Source organism: Protopterus annectens, chromosome 2.part0 (genome assembly GCF_019279795.1).
Source record: "Protopterus annectens isolate FY-2018-M chromosome 2.part0, PAN1.0, whole genome shotgun sequence".
Taxonomy (NCBI): Eukaryota; Metazoa; Chordata; order Ceratodontiformes; family Protopteridae; genus Protopterus; species Protopterus annectens.
In genome coordinates this window covers 706,991,200-707,008,703 of record NC_056728.1, presented here as the reverse complement: position 1 = coordinate 707,008,703, position 17,504 = coordinate 706,991,200, and the positions used below count along the sequence as shown (strand labels likewise).

The 17,504-nt window shown below is 37.6% G+C and overlaps 1 protein-coding gene across 1 annotated transcript in view; it reads left to right on the top strand.

The window, feature by feature from the left end:
• ECPAS (Ecm29 proteasome adaptor and scaffold) overlaps window positions 1–17,504 on the top strand; it is a 2,158,898-nt gene that overhangs the window by 1,875,437 nt on the left and 265,957 nt on the right. The gene's annotated exons all lie outside the window — the stretch shown is intronic.

The window sequence follows — 17,504 nt, the reverse complement described above, 5'->3', positions numbered from 1 at the left end:
ATTTTTTGTTAAAATTTAGAGGCAAAATCATAAATCATTTATCTTAAAATAAAAAAAAAAAATATATATATATATATATCTCTGAGTCATTCAGCTCATGTTAAGTAACATATGTTTGCTGGACTGATTATTTTGTGAATAGTAACTTTACATCAAAATGCCCAGCTAGCTGGCAATATGGATGCTGCTTTGTGGGATTCCTGTAGTGCAGTTATACACGTCAACATGTACTAAATGAATTAGAAAATTTCATGGACAGCAATTTAGTATGCTCATCCCCAATGTATGTATAATTTTGCTGAGCATTACGGGCTACAGTATCGTAATTATCTTTGTCTACAGTACGTGTGTTGCAGATAGGTATTTGAATTATAGTTATCAAGTGGTAGTTACTGGGTCCTGAAGAACAGAAGGAATAAGTAATGACTTTTCTCTGATGAGCAGACACTTGCCGACTTTTAAGTTTGTCACATATTCCAATGAAACCAGCTGTAAAAGGAAGTAAAATAATTCTTTACTTATTTAGTACTGTTGAATAACAAGTATTGGGTACTGAGAGACCTTATCATTGAGTGGACTGTTGGGGTTTCCACTCCACGGATCCCCAATTTAGGATATTTTTCTCTTCAGCTTCCACTTTTGAAGTTGTGTGCTGTGATGTCAGTGATAGAACTAGTAGACTCTTGCAAGTCTGTGCTCCAGCAACATCTTTTTTCCCATTTGTAGAGTCTGGTGTTCATACTGTAGTAGTTCTTGCATTTGATGCTTAAGAAATACAAGCTGTTAAAGCATGTATGGCTGCCAGATCATGAACCAGGACTCACACCAGCCATCTCTCTGTTGTTTGGAGAAGAACGTTAAGTAGAACAGTGCCATAAGTGCCATCCTTTCAACCCAGCTACCCAAAGACACAAGGGGAAGATGCTCTGGAGTGGGAAGCCAGGGAGAGCTGCTCCCCACTTGATGACTGAGATTGGGCATTAATTAGTGACAATATTGCTTTATTCTCAAATGTACAAATCTTGATAACTGGAGCAGTAACTTCACTTCTTGGATTGCTGTCTACTCTATGAAATATACATCTTAGTTGCTTTGTTTGGTGTGAATGTCCTTTTCAAGCTATTACAAAATGTCATGCAGCCATTTTAATGTGGAGTTGTTTTTGATCTCTAATAGTTTTAATTTCCATATTTTAATCTCTGTAGTGATTTTTTTCACATCTCTCATTGATGGTTTGTTTTTGGGCTTCCATTTTCTAGTTATAGCTGTCTTAGACACTGTGAGCACTAAAGATAACACAACTTTGGTACCTTTTACTTTATATCAACTCAAACAAAACGTGTGTACTGAGGTTAAATTATCTTCCAAGTTTAAGTCTTAACATATCATTCAAGTCATTTTTGCACTGAAGCAAATCCATACATTTGCAATATATATGGTCCCAAGAACCTCATTCTGAACCATCACATCTCTAGCATATGCCTTTTGTCTGTGGGAACATTTTTTTCAAGCCTCATAAGAGTATGGAAATATGTTTGCAGATATTTCCATGCAAAAGTTATACATTTTTACAATTTAGTTGCATATGTAGGGTTAAGACATATTTCCCGTCACTTATCTCTGTTATCTTTATATAATGGTTTGTATCATGCTGCTTTTACATTTATAGTGTACTGTTTTCTCAAATCTAATATTGCCCTATGTGCTGTTCTTATTACTCTTTTCTTGTCTGCCATTTCTGTGCTGGCATCAGTTACAAAATATGCTATTTGTGGTTTAAAAAAATTGCTGTCTAACCTCCGCATGGCTTCCTTGAACTATGATATTAAACTTGTATATATGCAGGTTCATCTGAGTTTGATAACCCAAAAGTTAGTGTAGCTTCATCCCATTATATTATCTCATTTTATCATCTTCTTCCAAAACATTGTTTCTTTGTTCTTTTTTCTTATTGTTCATTACAGGTTCTTGTGTGTCTTTCGTATTACTATATACAGTATAACCTGTTAGTGTTGTTCTAGTTTTCCAAGGTCTAGCTTTCGTTAACATAAAGACTTGCTTCATAATTTTATGTATGCAAAGTTGTAGGTAATGCTCTTTTTATCCCTTTCCTAAATCTGCCCAGGTATGCTCCTGTTATTACCTCGTCAGATCTCTGCCTATCATGCGTTTCATTTGGCCACACATTCCATGCCTCGAATCAAATATATTAATCTAAGTTGTGTGGCCTTATAGTTTGCCTTCAAATATGGAAGTCCCAAACCACTCTGTTCCTTCGTATTAGTTCCCCAATGCACTTTTTCTCTTTTGTTACCTCAACAGACTCCTTAATTTCCTTTTTCATATTTTTCCTTATCGAATCTCTCTCTCTCTTTTTTTTTTAACAAATAAATCTGACCTATGTAAAGAACCACTGTGCATAAATAACCAAGTCTTTTATTTAGAATCTTTTGAGTAATTTCTTCCCACATTTCTTCAGCTGCTTGTTAACCAAATTCCCAAATGTTTCATCTAGTCATGATACCAGGAAAAAGGGGAAGTTCCTATAAAACTAATAAAAGCACTTCTAATCAACCTATCAGATTTCTAACTAGCTATGGACGCAACACCTTTAGTTTTCTTGACTTGGTACAACATTGGGACATTTTGTTGCTGACGAGCATTTGAATGATCTTCTAGGGGCCAGATGTCAGTTCTCCTTTAGAAAGGGCAAAGTACTAGGGGGTTATTTCAATCATCATAAATGTAGGGTGCCTTTTACTGACACTGTTCAATGCACTTTAGATGGCAGTAAAATTGTAGGATGTCATCCATGTGGCCAGTGTTCATTTTGTAAACACATATTTCAAACTAAAGAATTTACCACCAAAAACACATCTTGATTGTTTTATATTAATATATTTGGAAACTGTAGTACAGACTGGGTTATTTATTTGGTGGTGTGTACTTGTGCTTTTTATGTAGGCCAAATATCTAGACTTATCAAGTTTCGTATGTCAGAACATTTCAGTAATATAAGTAACAAATGTCCTACAAATGCACTATTCAAACGTACAATTAAACACCCACCTGCTCAATTTCAGTTTATTATTATTGATAGGGTTTTTAGGAAACAAAAAGTACAAAGTGGGTTGGCATAATATATTAAATAAAAAAGAAAAGGCACGAATTGTGAGACTGGGTTGTTTATTTCCACCTGGTCTAAATGAACATTTATAAAGATACTGTGTTGAATGGTTGATTGTATTGTTGCATCCCTATAAATATGGAGCTGTTTATTGCAGTCTGTATTGTGCATTGAAAAAGGCTTTTAGCCGAAACTGGTATGTGGACTGCTGACTTTTATTAAAGTCTTTTTCCTCTAACAATTGTGCTGGCTTTGTTTGTTTTGATGACGTTCTATACCAAGTCATATGTTGGGGTGTAATTTATTACTGTAACGTGTTTTCACTGTACTTAATTTGTAGTCTATTAAAATACTTACGTGTATCAAATATAATTTTATATCATATCACAGAGTGGTAACATATGTCATCTGCAAAAAGGACAATTTCCTAATTAGTCATTTTATATTTGCATCCAATTATGTTGGATTGTTTAATGTCCTGGTTAGTGGCTCTAAACAGAAGCAACCAATAGTGATAAAAGGGGACATCCTTGCCTAGTTTCTGTTGTTAAGACTAAATGCTTTAGACAGCTCACTACCGCACTTCAACTTAACTTGAGTACCACTGTAGATATTAAATACTAATTTTGTTCATGTTTGTGGAAGCCCAATTGCTGCAAAGTTCTCTTTATAAATTCCCTATTCCCTCTGTCAAATGTTTCTTCAAAAATCAGACTGATTAAAATGAATATATTATTGTTATTCATTGCATCCTTTTGAATAATATGGGTTATGTTAATATAGTTAATTTCCTTAACTTCTGTGTTCCAATGTTGGTCCAGGTCTGTTATTGTTTGCAATATTTTTGCCATTCATCTTGCCAGAATCATCAAAACACTTTGTAGCCATGATTTGGAATCAAAATGGGTCAGTATGACCCAGAATGCAGAGGCTCTTTATCCACATTTGGTATAACTACTACTATTGCAGCTTTCCAAGACACATCCCCACCCAGGATAGTATTATTAAAAATATGAGTTAGACATTTATTGCCGCCTCTTCCTCCTTTTTTCTACACTTCCACTGGAATTACATCACTAGCAGAGGTTTCCACTGTATTCTCAGTTCTCATTGCTTCTTTCATTATAATTTACCTTATCTTTGATTTAATAACCCTTTTTCTACTTCTGTTAACTGAGGGAGCTGTAATTGTCTCAAATATGTTAGGATTTCATGTGTGTTGCTCTCAACCTCTATATCTTGTTTATATAGTGTACTGTAATAATTTACCATTGCATTCATAATTTTTCCTGGATTTGCTTCTAAACTTCCATCCTCATAATTCATGATTTTTGTTATTTCAACCTTTTGATGCCTCAGACATTAAATCAGCTATCTGGTTATCTAAGGTTATTATCAAACATTGCTGTCTTAAAACCATTGCTGTATGTTCATTCGTATTTTCTAAGTACTTTTGCATAGCCATTCTAACTTCTTTACCCTCTAGATATCTGTTGTGACTATTATTCCATATCACATTTGCTTTCATAGTAGCTACATTTCTAATCTTCAGCAGTTTACAATTCCTTGCAAAGTCTCTGCTGCTGTGGTTCATATTTGGTCTACCCAGTCATTAAATGCCATCCTTTTCAGAAAAAAAAATACTGAAAAATGCCAGTGTTTATCACAACAGACTTTTAATTTGTGTAGGTGCATGGTTTCTCACTATCACTGGGTATATTTTCATGGTTTGGAACATATTACTGTAGTCTTTTCAAATATAACATCTGTCTAATATTCCCCAAGACCCACATTTTCTGAAACACGTAGATTCCACTTCATATAAGGCCAAATACATGCATATATTTCTGTAAGATTATGCCCTCAGCCAGTATTCTCTGGTATCCCTAGCTACTACCATACATCATTGATAAAAGACCATATCTTCCCCCATAAGACCCTTCCAGTTTCATGTTGACTTTGCTGATGCTGTCACTAAATGTAGCAGGCTCAGGCTTGTGCCTGTGTTGGACGGCATGGCTTATGCTTTTCTTCCTCAAGCAGTATGTGATTTTTGGTCATCTCTCACATTTAGTTGAGTATTTTGTTAGAGGCTCAGACCCACAGTACAGAGGACTTATTTGACCTCATTTGCCTTCCCGTTCAATTTTCTTGTAGGCCAGATGAGCCCAGCTCTCAATGATGAAGCAGCCCCCTTGCAGACTGAGGCAGGCCTACAAACACACACATTCATGCCTCCCCAAGCTGTGTTATACAGGTTTCCCAGGAAGGCAACCTGACTAACCCAGTTGCTGCAGTTCTAACTTTAGCCAAGAGTTATCCATAAGGGTGGCTGTCCAAGTTTGCCCTGGCCCGAAGAGCCATTTCTAAAGGAGGTTTGCCGCATGATCACACCTATCCATGTTTTAGATATCTTAGTTCTTCCCACAGAAAATGCTTCACTTGGAGACCAAAGCATCTCCATAGAACATCTGGGAGAGACCCAGACTATACTGCCTGTAGGAGCCATTGAGACTGTTCCCTGCTTTGGAATTAGAAAGAGGGTACTTTAGCAGCTGCCTCTCATTTCTGAAGGAGGCAGGAAATTTCCATTCACTCTTGACCATCAACATTTTGACTGAGCTTATGTGATCCATCATGCTGTGGATATTGACTTTACTGTGATTCATGTCTTATTACAGCATGGTACCGAGATGGTGTGACTGGACATAGTTGGATTCTTGTACCACATATTTGTCTGGTTTCCACCACAAAAGAATACTTTACTTTACTCTGGATGGACACTGCTTTTAGTGTAAAATGCTTCCGTTTTCTTCTGTCTCTATAGGGCCTTGCAGATAAAAGAATGAAATATCTCCCTCTCCCTCTTCCTGGATAATTGACTCCTGGATGGCCCATCAAATATAAAATCCCAACAGTCCCTGTTAAATGCTTTTTCTGCATACATGTTCACAAACAATAGCGTTACTTTGTATGTTCTGAATCCCTCTGAATCATCATCATTCTATTGCTATTTTAAACTCTGTCTCTTTTCCAAAAAAAAGCCATAGTAGGACTACCTAAAAATGGCCGCAGGAGTCCTAGCCTTCCCTGTGTCCATACTAAGTAATAGGTCCATAGCAGAATGATATGTTCCATCACTATGGAAAAAAATCCTACATCATATCACTGCACAAAGGTGATACATCTACAGAGTTTAATAACTGCAGACCGATAGCGATTCTGTCCCCCCTCTCCAAAATATTAGAGAAATGTATTTATATGCAGCTGATGCGATACCTAACCTCTAATAACCTGCTCTCAGAAACACAACATGGCTGTAGGCCCCAGCACAGCACCAGTCTCTACTATATTTTACCAATATAATAAACCAACATAGAAACAATGGTCTGCTTGTGTCTACCATGTTCTTAGACTTGCCAAAGGCATTTGATAACTGCCTTGCACCAGCAACTGCTCGTTTGACTCTCCTCATTGGGGCTTTCAAAATACTCCGTGTTGTTGTTTCTTAGTAACCTATCTGGAAGGCAACAAGCCATTAAATGGCTGCAAACCTACTCATCTTTATAACCATTTACTACAGGTGTCCCTCAGGGCTCTATCCTGGATCCTCTACTATGTAATACATTTATTAATTACCGCCACGCCTTCAGTCACCATGCTAGTTTAGTTCAGTATGCAGATGACTCAGCATTAATATTTGCAACATCAATAGTAAATAAGCTGCAAGACATAACCCAAAACTCTTTCTCCTCTGTAGAAACCTGGCTCAAAGAATCAAACCTCCTGCTCAACCCCAATAAAACTAAGTTAATGCTTTTTACCTCAAAAAAGTTGCCCAAATCAAAAGCAATTTCTGCCATAAAGTCAGCAGATAATACTGTCATTGAAACTTTAACTCACAGTAAACTTCTAGGTGTTATAATATTTGACAGTCTCAGATATGGCCAGCATATACTGCACACCATTAAATTTACTCACCAGAAACTAGGCTTCCTTTATAGGATCAATGGATTCCCTACAGATACTGAACGAAAAACTCTAGCCACCACCTTCTTATTGCCGACTTTGTTATACACCACTCCCAACCTAACAAACTTAAACAGTACTCAAAGAAAGAAATGTGCCTCCTGCTACGATAAAAGTAGCTAAATTTGCCACTGGTCTCCCTCATAGGACCCACCATTGTTGTAGCTTAAAGCAAGAACCAAAAGAAACGAATGAGGCACTGACACCTTCAAAGACCACTTTATTAGAAAAAACAGCAATCAAGCGCTTTCGTCTTCCTAACAAGACTTCTTCAGAACTGCTTAGCACATTAAAAATCACAATTAAATAACATCACTTCTCATACCATGTGATTCAAGCAGCCAATAAAAAATTCAAAGCAATTAGTATGAAAAAAACAGATTATTAACATGCTTAAAAATAGCTGCTTATAGCACTTCTATAAATTATGTACTACTATAAACTAATAAACTAATTTGGGCCCCAAGAGCAACAACTAATGTTGAGTTGAATAACTTCTCAATCCTGGAGAGTATTAAATTGCACACTGTCTACTACTCAGAACTTAAAGATGGTATAATCCTCAACTTTTAAAGATGACATCTATCTACAAATATGAAAAAAGTCAGGATACTGTGAAGTATAAGCACTGATGATTTTATTTTTACATTGCCTTACTAAGGCATTTTCTTACCATGGAAAGTAAAAGTCTTACCCTCCATTGGTAATAGACACTGACTTACAGTTCTCCAAAAATGAAATTCCATTTCCATGAGAAAATCCAGGAATTATACCCATGATTGTTAAGTGTAATTTTAGTCATTACCATGTTTCATTATAATTTCCTGCTGCATCTATATTCATGCAAAATTGAAACAGTTTCTACTTACAGAGCACTCAGTAAAGCAAAGTGACAGTATTATAAGTGGTAAATATGAAATGCCAGATCTATGAAAATCCTATGCCCCCGCCCCCTTCGCAACAACTAGACTAAAAAACTTCTCCAAGGCCAATTACACCCTCCTACGTGACAGCTTAAATAGTTTCATAGCCCCTACCCCACTGATGGAACAGACACTATGCTGAGTTATAAACCAATGCTTTATACAAGCACCTGCACAATTGTATTGACTTTGCCATATCTGATAGAACCAAAGCAAGATCTTGAAGGAAAAACAAACCTGCCTGGTGGACAACTGCTATCAATAGGCTATACAATAGGGGAAAGAAACTGCTGTCCAAGAGTAGGAAAGAACTGTCTCAAAACTGGAAACACTCCCTCCTCATCTTAAACAAGCAAATAAGACTTCTAGTGAAGTCCTCCAAAGCCAACTATTATTCCAGATTAGCATCTCTAACTAAGGATAACCACAAGGCATTCTTTAGTTACATCCGTAACCTCAAAAGTAAGGACCAGTTTTGAGCTGAGTTCCTAGTTGATGGTACTACATATGCAGAATTTGTGGATATAGCAAGCAGGTTGACAGGTTCAGTGAAAACTTCAATCCCCTGCCCCCACCACATATACCCCAAAGCATCTCTGACACCTGTCCCACACCTGGTATCTCCGAGGAGCAGGTCTTAAATGCACTTTCCAAAGCCAAAACTGCAGCCTGTATGGGACCAGACAACATCCCGGGCTGTGTTTTACATGGGTTAAAACAGGAATTACCATCACCATTGGGCACGCTTTTTAATCACAGCCTAAGCACTAGCTTCATCCCAGCAGAATGGAAAATAGCTACCATCGTCCCTTTGCACAAGGAAGGTGCATCCATGGACCCCGGGAACTGTAGACCCATTAGCCTGACCAGCCTTATCCGCAAGGCCATGGAATGAATCATCGTGGAACTTGTTAACAAAGATGTAGGAAATCATGAAACACTCAACCCCACCCAGTTTGGCTTTGTCATGGGGAGATCTTGTCTGTTAAACTTGGTGGACTACTTCGAGACAGTCACCAAAGCCCTAGATAAGGGAAAAATCTGTGCATATGGCCTACCCTAGACTTAGCCAAGGCCTTTGACGCAATCCCCCACTCAGGCATTATTGATGAATTCACTCAGCTGCATATCAACCCATATATTGTCTGGTGGGTTGCAAACTGGCTCACTGATGGAACTCATACAGTGAAAATAGGGGACTCCACCTCCTTCAGCAGACCCATAACCAGTGGTGTTCCAGAGCGATTGCTTCTGGCACTCCTGCTGTTCGGACTGTACTTATCCGAAGTACAGGCTAAAACTAAAGAACTGTGGCTGACTACAAACTGGGAGCAATCATTGAAATCCCTAATGATGTCAGCATCCTTCAAGAAAGTCTTACGCAGACTAATTACTGGTGCCAAAGTCATGGTCTTAACCTTAATGCAAAAAAATGCATTATCATCCCCTTCGGCAAGGGTGATGTTCCTGCAAACTACCACATCAATAGCAGTACCCTAAGCACACAGTCATGGTGAGAGATCTGGGCACACAGGTCAACAACCTTAACTTTGATCACCATGTCTTCACAGTGGCAAAAAGGGCATTGTATATTGCTCATCTCATATGTAAGGACATTGCGTTCAGAAAAAGAGAGGTTATAACCCACCTGTACTATTCCCACATCAGGCCAATAATAGAGTACAATGCTTCCTTTGGTATGTTACTTTCCAAACACCTGCAGAAACTGGAGAGACCACAGATGTTCCTTACAAAGAAAATGCAGGGTCTTCAACATCTGTCTTACCCAGACAGAATGAAATCATTGCCACTTTACTCTGTGTTGTACAGACTGCTCAGAGGCGACATGTGCCTTGCATATAGAGCAATCTCTTACCCAGCATTAATGAAATGCTTCACATTCACAAGTCAAATGACACACTGGTCACTCGCTCAAATGACCTGGTATGTGACATCAATAGAACTTGCTGGAGAGAGAGATTTGTCTCACAGAGGTTGCCCCACCTTTGGAACAAGCTTCCTATTCATGTTAAATAAAGCCCCTCATTGGCCCTATTTAAGCATAATTTGGATGATTGGATGGGTAACCAGAAATTTACCCTGGGTGTTCCACCTTTGTCCCTCTTGGACAGGGGCAATAGGTGATGATTTTAGTGCCTGCTTGAACCAGACACCCTTGGGAACACATGTTAAATTTAACTAGGTTGTAAAGGCCCTGCAGCCATTAGCCTAGTAACCTCCTAAGATCCTATTTACTGGTATTTTCCCAGAGAAGTGGGAATCAATGTCCTAGTCTACTGCTATACATTCACCCACATATTGTTTTCTGTATACCTGAAATGACATAGATGCCATGCTAGTTCAGATTTTTGTTTTGCTATTTTGTTTTCTACACCTTCATGGAGTTTGGCTAGTGTCATATACCATGTTTGCTACCTGGAAGAATGTCGTCCTCTCTCATTTCTTCTTGGTTCTGCAGGACAAGAGAGAGAATATAGGGGACCCCCTATTCTCTTCTGTAATGAGAGAAATTTGTTTGTATCTTCCCTTCATTCTCTGTAGAGCAGAAAGAGCATCTTTTATCCTTTACACTCCAGCATGGTTTAGAAGGATGTGGGTTTAGTCTTTCAGGTCACTGATATTACAGGAAATCTTCTGTACCTAAACCAGTGAAGTCCCCCTCAGTTGAGGAAGTAGATTCTTTCCCTATAGGGCATTGTTCCTGCATTAGATCCCTTGATTCCATTAGGTCTTCCACTTGGCATGTTGGAGGTGGCTAAAGCTGATTAAGAAGGATTTTGGTGCCTTTAGCAGACTCACTGTTCTTCAGTGAACCACTTCACTGATATCTGAGGAAACAAATTTATATTAACAGTATTTATGGAAGTGAGGAGCAAGGCCAAGCATATCCCTATAAAGAGGGTTTTACTCCCTGCACCTATGTTATGTTACATGTTTTTAGTAGTTATCTGTGTTTTGCAAGGACATGAACAAATCAACAGATAATAGCTCGGCAGCCTTCCCTGCAGTGGATGTTCTCTTTTCAGTAAAAGAGTTTCGTTTGACAGAGAGATTTCCTGTACCTCCATATTTGGTGAGTATGCAGGTTGTATTTTTGTTTTAAACAAGAAACATCTTTAATAAATCATCACCTATGACAGACGAAATCATAGATTTATATAAATGAAAACAAACCATATTGACATCATTTTAGTTGTAAACATTATACATCATTTATAGTCTATCCAATCATTGTCATTCAAACATTGCATAGCTCATTCAAATCCTGCCTTCTTGTAAACCTCATTCCTCCCAGTATGTATTATTCCCACAGTTCCCATGTTTTCCTATGTAATTTGCTCCTACCCTTTTCTAAAGATCGCAGTTCCAGTTGTTTTATCTCTGCTACTATATTTACTACTTTCTAGTACAATTGGTTTAGACTTTGATTTCCATTTTCTAGTAATTGCTTTTTTGATGGCCACCATAATTAGACTCAGCAAGGCCTTACTTATGTCTAGGCAATTCTGATTCTGTATCATCATCATCTTCTTTCGACTTTTTCCCGTTTAAGGGTCGCCACAGCGGATCACCTGTCTGCTCATGATTGGCAGTGGAGTTTTACAGTGTCGAGTTGCCAGCCCAGCACCCAACCTTCCACAGAAGGCACACACATACACACACACACCTAGGGCAAATTTAGTGTGTCCAATCCACCTACAGCATGTCTTTGTGATGTGGGAGGAAACCGGAGCACCCGGAGGAAACCCACGCAACCACAGGGAGGACATGCAGACTCCACACAGAAGACACCTCAGCCGAGGATCGAACCGGAGAACCTCTTGCTGTGAGGTGGCAACGCTAACTGCTGCACCACCATGGCCGCCCAATTCTGATTCTGTATCATAGTTTAGAAAAATCATGAAGGTGATTCTGACAGATTCATGCAGCTATGATTTGGGTTTCAGTTATTCCATTATCATGATGCATTTATTACCGCCTTCTGCTCATTGTAACATTGCAAAGGGCAGGTTTTTGGCTCACTTGCCCTGGTCAGGCTCTTTCTAAACAGGGTTCAGTACCTCTGGTCCCCTTTGAAAAAAGCATTAGCTTTGTTGAAGCATGAACGTCTTAAATGAAGAGCTTGCCCCTTCCCACGTTTCATCCTACTGGTTTGATAGCATTGAATCTCACCTCCTGGTATATACTTCTCTTGGTGGCTTCCATCTCTGCAGGGTGGTTCTCACAGTTTTCATTTCCTTATTTATAGTGAAATATGTTGTCTTTCACAATGATAAACTATCCCTTAGTACTATTCTGTGTTACTACTTGTCCCTTAGAACATGTTTTCTTCAAAATGTTGTTACAGAATTGTCTGTCGGTTAGTTGTTCCATTTCTCAATTTTACTCTTGCGACAAAAATCAGGGAGAAAGACCCCTTCAGATGTGGGCAAGTTCCATCCTTTAAGGTTCTGTGTGAAACTAATGCAGAAGTTTCATAACCAAAGTAACCGTTCTTATACTTTTCTTTAGGGAGATTAGGTCTGGCTTCTGTTAAGCAGTCCATCTACAGCCACGTTGTTGTTTCCCTCGGGGGGGGGGGGGGTGTAAAGATGGTGAAACACTTTTTGGAAAATGCTGCATCTGCAGAAGCCACCTCACCAGATACAGAGCTTCTTCCACTGCTTACATCAAGAATCCCGTCATTGGAAGTATTTGCGTTGCTTGCGGTTAGTCATTGGTTTTCACCTTCAGGCATTATTGTTTGGTCTCTGACTGGAGGGGATAGACCTCTACAAGTGCTTCAGGGTTCTGCCTTTCAAGTCTTAATCCCTGTGCATTTGTCTGGCTTATACATGTCTGGCATTTTTGCTGCATGAGTCCCATTTGTAGACTGTTCAAGGAGGGTTCCAGATTTTAGACCTGAAACCCCGGATGTTGCCAACACATTTAATAGTTACTAACCAACACTAGACCAAAACTGTGCCCAGGACAAAACCACGATCCAATATAATACACAATATCTCCTTTATTGTAACACAGTAAAATGGTTGAGCGCTTTCATCTACCTAACGTAGATTTCATCAGAACACTTCTACATTCAAAACCTGCCCATTAAATACTTTAAAATACCCGCCTTTTACACCACCTGATCAATTAACTATCATTAAGTTTTAAAAACATAAGGCAACAGTACATAAAATCAATATGGTCATGATACCACTAAATAATATAATTATAATTAAAATTAAAACTGTCCCATATTTCAAGACACAATCTTGTTTGTCTGAAGGTATATTTATATATATATAGTGCATAGAACCAAAAACAAAAGCCACAACATTACATGTTGACAGTGTATAGTATATATTATACTGAGAATACATAAGATATTTCATTGTGTTATGTATATAAATAGCCTATAAATTACTTAAAAAATATTTATATAAATAGATAAATATCTGAAGAGTAAACTTATGCACATCTAATAGATGTTTAATTTCTAATAAGGGGTTTAGTAGGGACATATTCATTTATACCAGGGGGACTGGCTGCATTAAGTCTAATTTGCCATTTAATTTCTTTTTCCCCCCAGTATAGCTTTAATGTTACCTCCCCTTGGGTTAGTATTAACCATTTCTAAGATAGCAAATTTAAAGGAATCACAACCTACACTACTAGCTAAATGTCTGTAAAGAGCATTGTTCATATCTTTCTTTTTTATACAGTACAGATGGTCATAGATTCTATTGCCTAATCTTCTGTCAGTTTTTCCAACATAAAAACTAGGACAGGAAGTGCACTTCCCCAAATATACATGTTGGGACTGACAATTTCCTTTACAAAAAGATATTCTACTTTTTATATTATTGTCTAAACTAATGCTCTCCGTCTGTAGTATAAAGGAACATTGATGGCAATGTCCACATTTCCTAGTCCCTTTCATGTCATTCTTCCCAACATGATCTCTATAGTTAGACCTAACATCAATCATTCTTTTGAAGTTCATCCCTGTTTTATAAACATAGGTGGGTTTCTCACCTAATTTCTCACATATTCCTTCATCACTAGTAAGTATATTCCAATTACTGTCTATAATCTTTCTAACTTCCCCTACATGTTGTCCAAATTGTAAAATACATGCCCTTCGATATTGTTCCCCTGTTTTATTACATCTATTTACATTGGGTGATGAAAATCCCTTTCCTAGGACTGGTGGGTATTTGTTACCCCATTCTCTTATGACATATTCAGTCACATCCTTTATCATATGTTCAGGGTAACCTCTTTGTCTGAATAGATTACCAATGAATGCCATCTCAGTAATCATATCTTCCCTAATAGATGTCATCCTGGCCGCCCTTGTACACTGTCCTTTTAATATACTACGTTTCTGTGTATAGGGATGATTACTAGAGAATTCCAGATAGGCATTACAAAAGGTATCTTTTCTAAAGATCTTGGACTGGAAGGTGTTCCCGTCAGTAAATATGTAGGTGTCAAGATAATTGATCCCTGTCCTACTGATGTTGTAGGTGAATTGTAAATATGGGGTACTATCATTGATATAATCCATAAATTTGAATAAATTCTCCTCTTCCCCCTTCCAAAGTATAAACAAATCATCCCAGATACCTTACATAACACCATATGTATTCTTTCCAGGGCGAATCCAAAACAAATTCCTCCTCCCAGTCCAATAATACTAGATTGGCGTATATGGGGGCACATGCTGCCCCCATAGCTACGCCTGCTATTTGTTTGTAGTACTCTCCCTCAAAATATATAAAGTTATTATCGAGTACTATATTTATAAATTCTGATAACAAATCTATCTTCTCCCAATCTAATTCACTGTGTTTATTTAGGAATAAATAAATAAATAATCCTAAAATACACAAAAACATCAGGGATCCTCCTTTCAGACCTATCATCTCTGGAAGCCGTAGTAAAGCCTTTCCTTTTGGTAAAGTTATAGACCAATGGTTAAAACATATTTATTCCAAGATATCACATATTAGAGATTCTTGGGAGTTTCTTGGGAAGTTCAAACAAGAAATATGGGATCCTAAGTTATTATTTGTCACTATCGATGTAAAAGATTTGTTTTCTTGTATACCAAAAGTTGAAGGGGTGACTAGATTTATCAACAGTCTAAATAAACACAGTGAATTAGATTGGGAGAAGATAGATTTGTTATCAGTCCAAGATTTTCAGAAAAGATACCTTTTGTAATGCCTATCTGGAATTCTCTAGTAATCATCCCTATACACAGAAACATAGTATATTAAAAGGACAGTGTACAAGGGCGGCCAGGATGACATCTATTAGGGAAGATATGATCACTGAGATGGCATTCATTGGTAATCTATTTAGACAAAGACTTTACCCTGAACATATGATAAAGGATGTGACTGAATATGTCATAAGAGAATGGGGTAACAAATACCCACCAGTCCTAGGAAAGGGATTTTCATCACCCAATGTAAATAGATGTAATAAAACAGGGGAACAATATCGAAGGGCATGTATTTTACAATTTGGACAACATGTAGGGGAAGTTAGAAAGATTATAGACAGTAATTGGAATATACTTACTAGTGATGAAGGAATATGTGAGAAATTAGGTGAGAGACCCACCTATGTTTATAAAACAGGGATGAACTTCAAAAGAATGATTGATGTTAGGTCTAACTATAGAGATCATGTTGGGAAGAATGACATGAAAGGGACTAGGAAATGTGGACATTGCCATCAATGTTCCTTTTTACTACAGATGGAGAGCATTTAGACAATAATATAAAAAGTAGAATATCTTTTTGTAAAGGAAATTGTCAGTCCCAACATGTTGTATATTTGGGGAAGTGCACTTCCTGTCCTAGTTTTTATGTTGGAAAAACGGACAGAAGATTACGCAATAGAATCTATGAACATCTGTATTGTATATAAAAGAAAGATATGAACAATGCTCTTTACAGACATTTAGCTAGTAGTGTAGGTTGTGATTGCTTTAAATTTGCTATCTTAGAAATGGTTGATACTAACCCAAGGGGAGGTAACATTAAAGCTATACTGGGGGAAAAAGAAATTAAATGGCAAATTAGACTTAATGCAGCCAGTCCCCCTGGTATAAATGAATATGTCCCTACTAAACCCCTTATTGGAAATTAAATATCTATTAGATGTGCATAAATTTACTCTTCAGATATTTATCTATTTATATAAATATTTTTTAAGTAATTTATAGGCTATTTATATACATAACACAATGAAATATCTTATGTATTCTCAGTATAATATATACTATACACTGTCAACATGTAATGTTGTGGCTTTTGTTTTTGGTTCTATGCACTATATAAATATACCTTCAGACAAACAAGATTGTGTCTTGAAATATGGGACAGTTTTAATTTTAATTATATTTATATTATTTAGTGGTATCATGACCATATTGATTTTATGTACTGTTGCCTTATGTTTTTAAAACTTAATGATAGTTAATTGATCAGGTGGTGTAAAAGGTGGGTATTTTAAAGTATTTAATGGGCAGGTTTTGAATGTACAAGTGTTCTGATGAAATCTACGTTGGGTAGATGAAAGCGCTCAACCATTTTACTGTGTTACAATAAAGGAGATATTGTGTATTATATTGCATTGTGGTTTTGTCCTGGGAACAGTTTTGGTCTAGTGTTGGTTAGTAAGTGTCGGGTTCCTTGGACTACGTTGTTGACATTTAATAGTTACTTCACAGAGGCTATCCAGTCCCTAGCTAGTCAGCTAACTCCCAGTTGCTCTAACTCAACTGCCGCTATACCCAGTACCCAACTCTCCTTTAACTTTCAACCAGTGCCTATATCACTTATCAGTACCCTAATTAAGAAATTAAAGCCAGCCACCCTATCTGCTGATCTCCTCCCTGCAGTGTATCTGCAAAAAGCTGCAGATGCCATAGCATACCCCATCTCCATCTTAATCAATAGAACCGTATCTGAAGCTACCATCCCCTCCATATGGAAAATATCCCATGTTATACCACTCCATAAAGGAGGTAGCTCCATTGAACTGTCAAACTTCAGACCCATAGCTATTCTGTTACCGCTGGCTAAAATTATGGAGAAGTGCATCCATAAACAACTCCTGCATTATCTTATCCAGAACAATCTGTTGGCTAGCTCTCAGCATGGCTTTAGGCCATTCCATAGTACTACCTCAGCCCTTCTCTCCTTCTGTGATGTCATAAACCCTAATCAAAATAATAAACTAACCTCAGAACTCTTTTTTGATCTCTCCAAGGCCATCGATATGGTTAACCACCAAAAACTCATCCATACTTTGAAGGCCTTCTCCTTAGATAACCACACTCTCCAATGGTTTCAATCCTACCTCTGTGGTAGACAACAGGCTGTCCTATGGCAGGACAA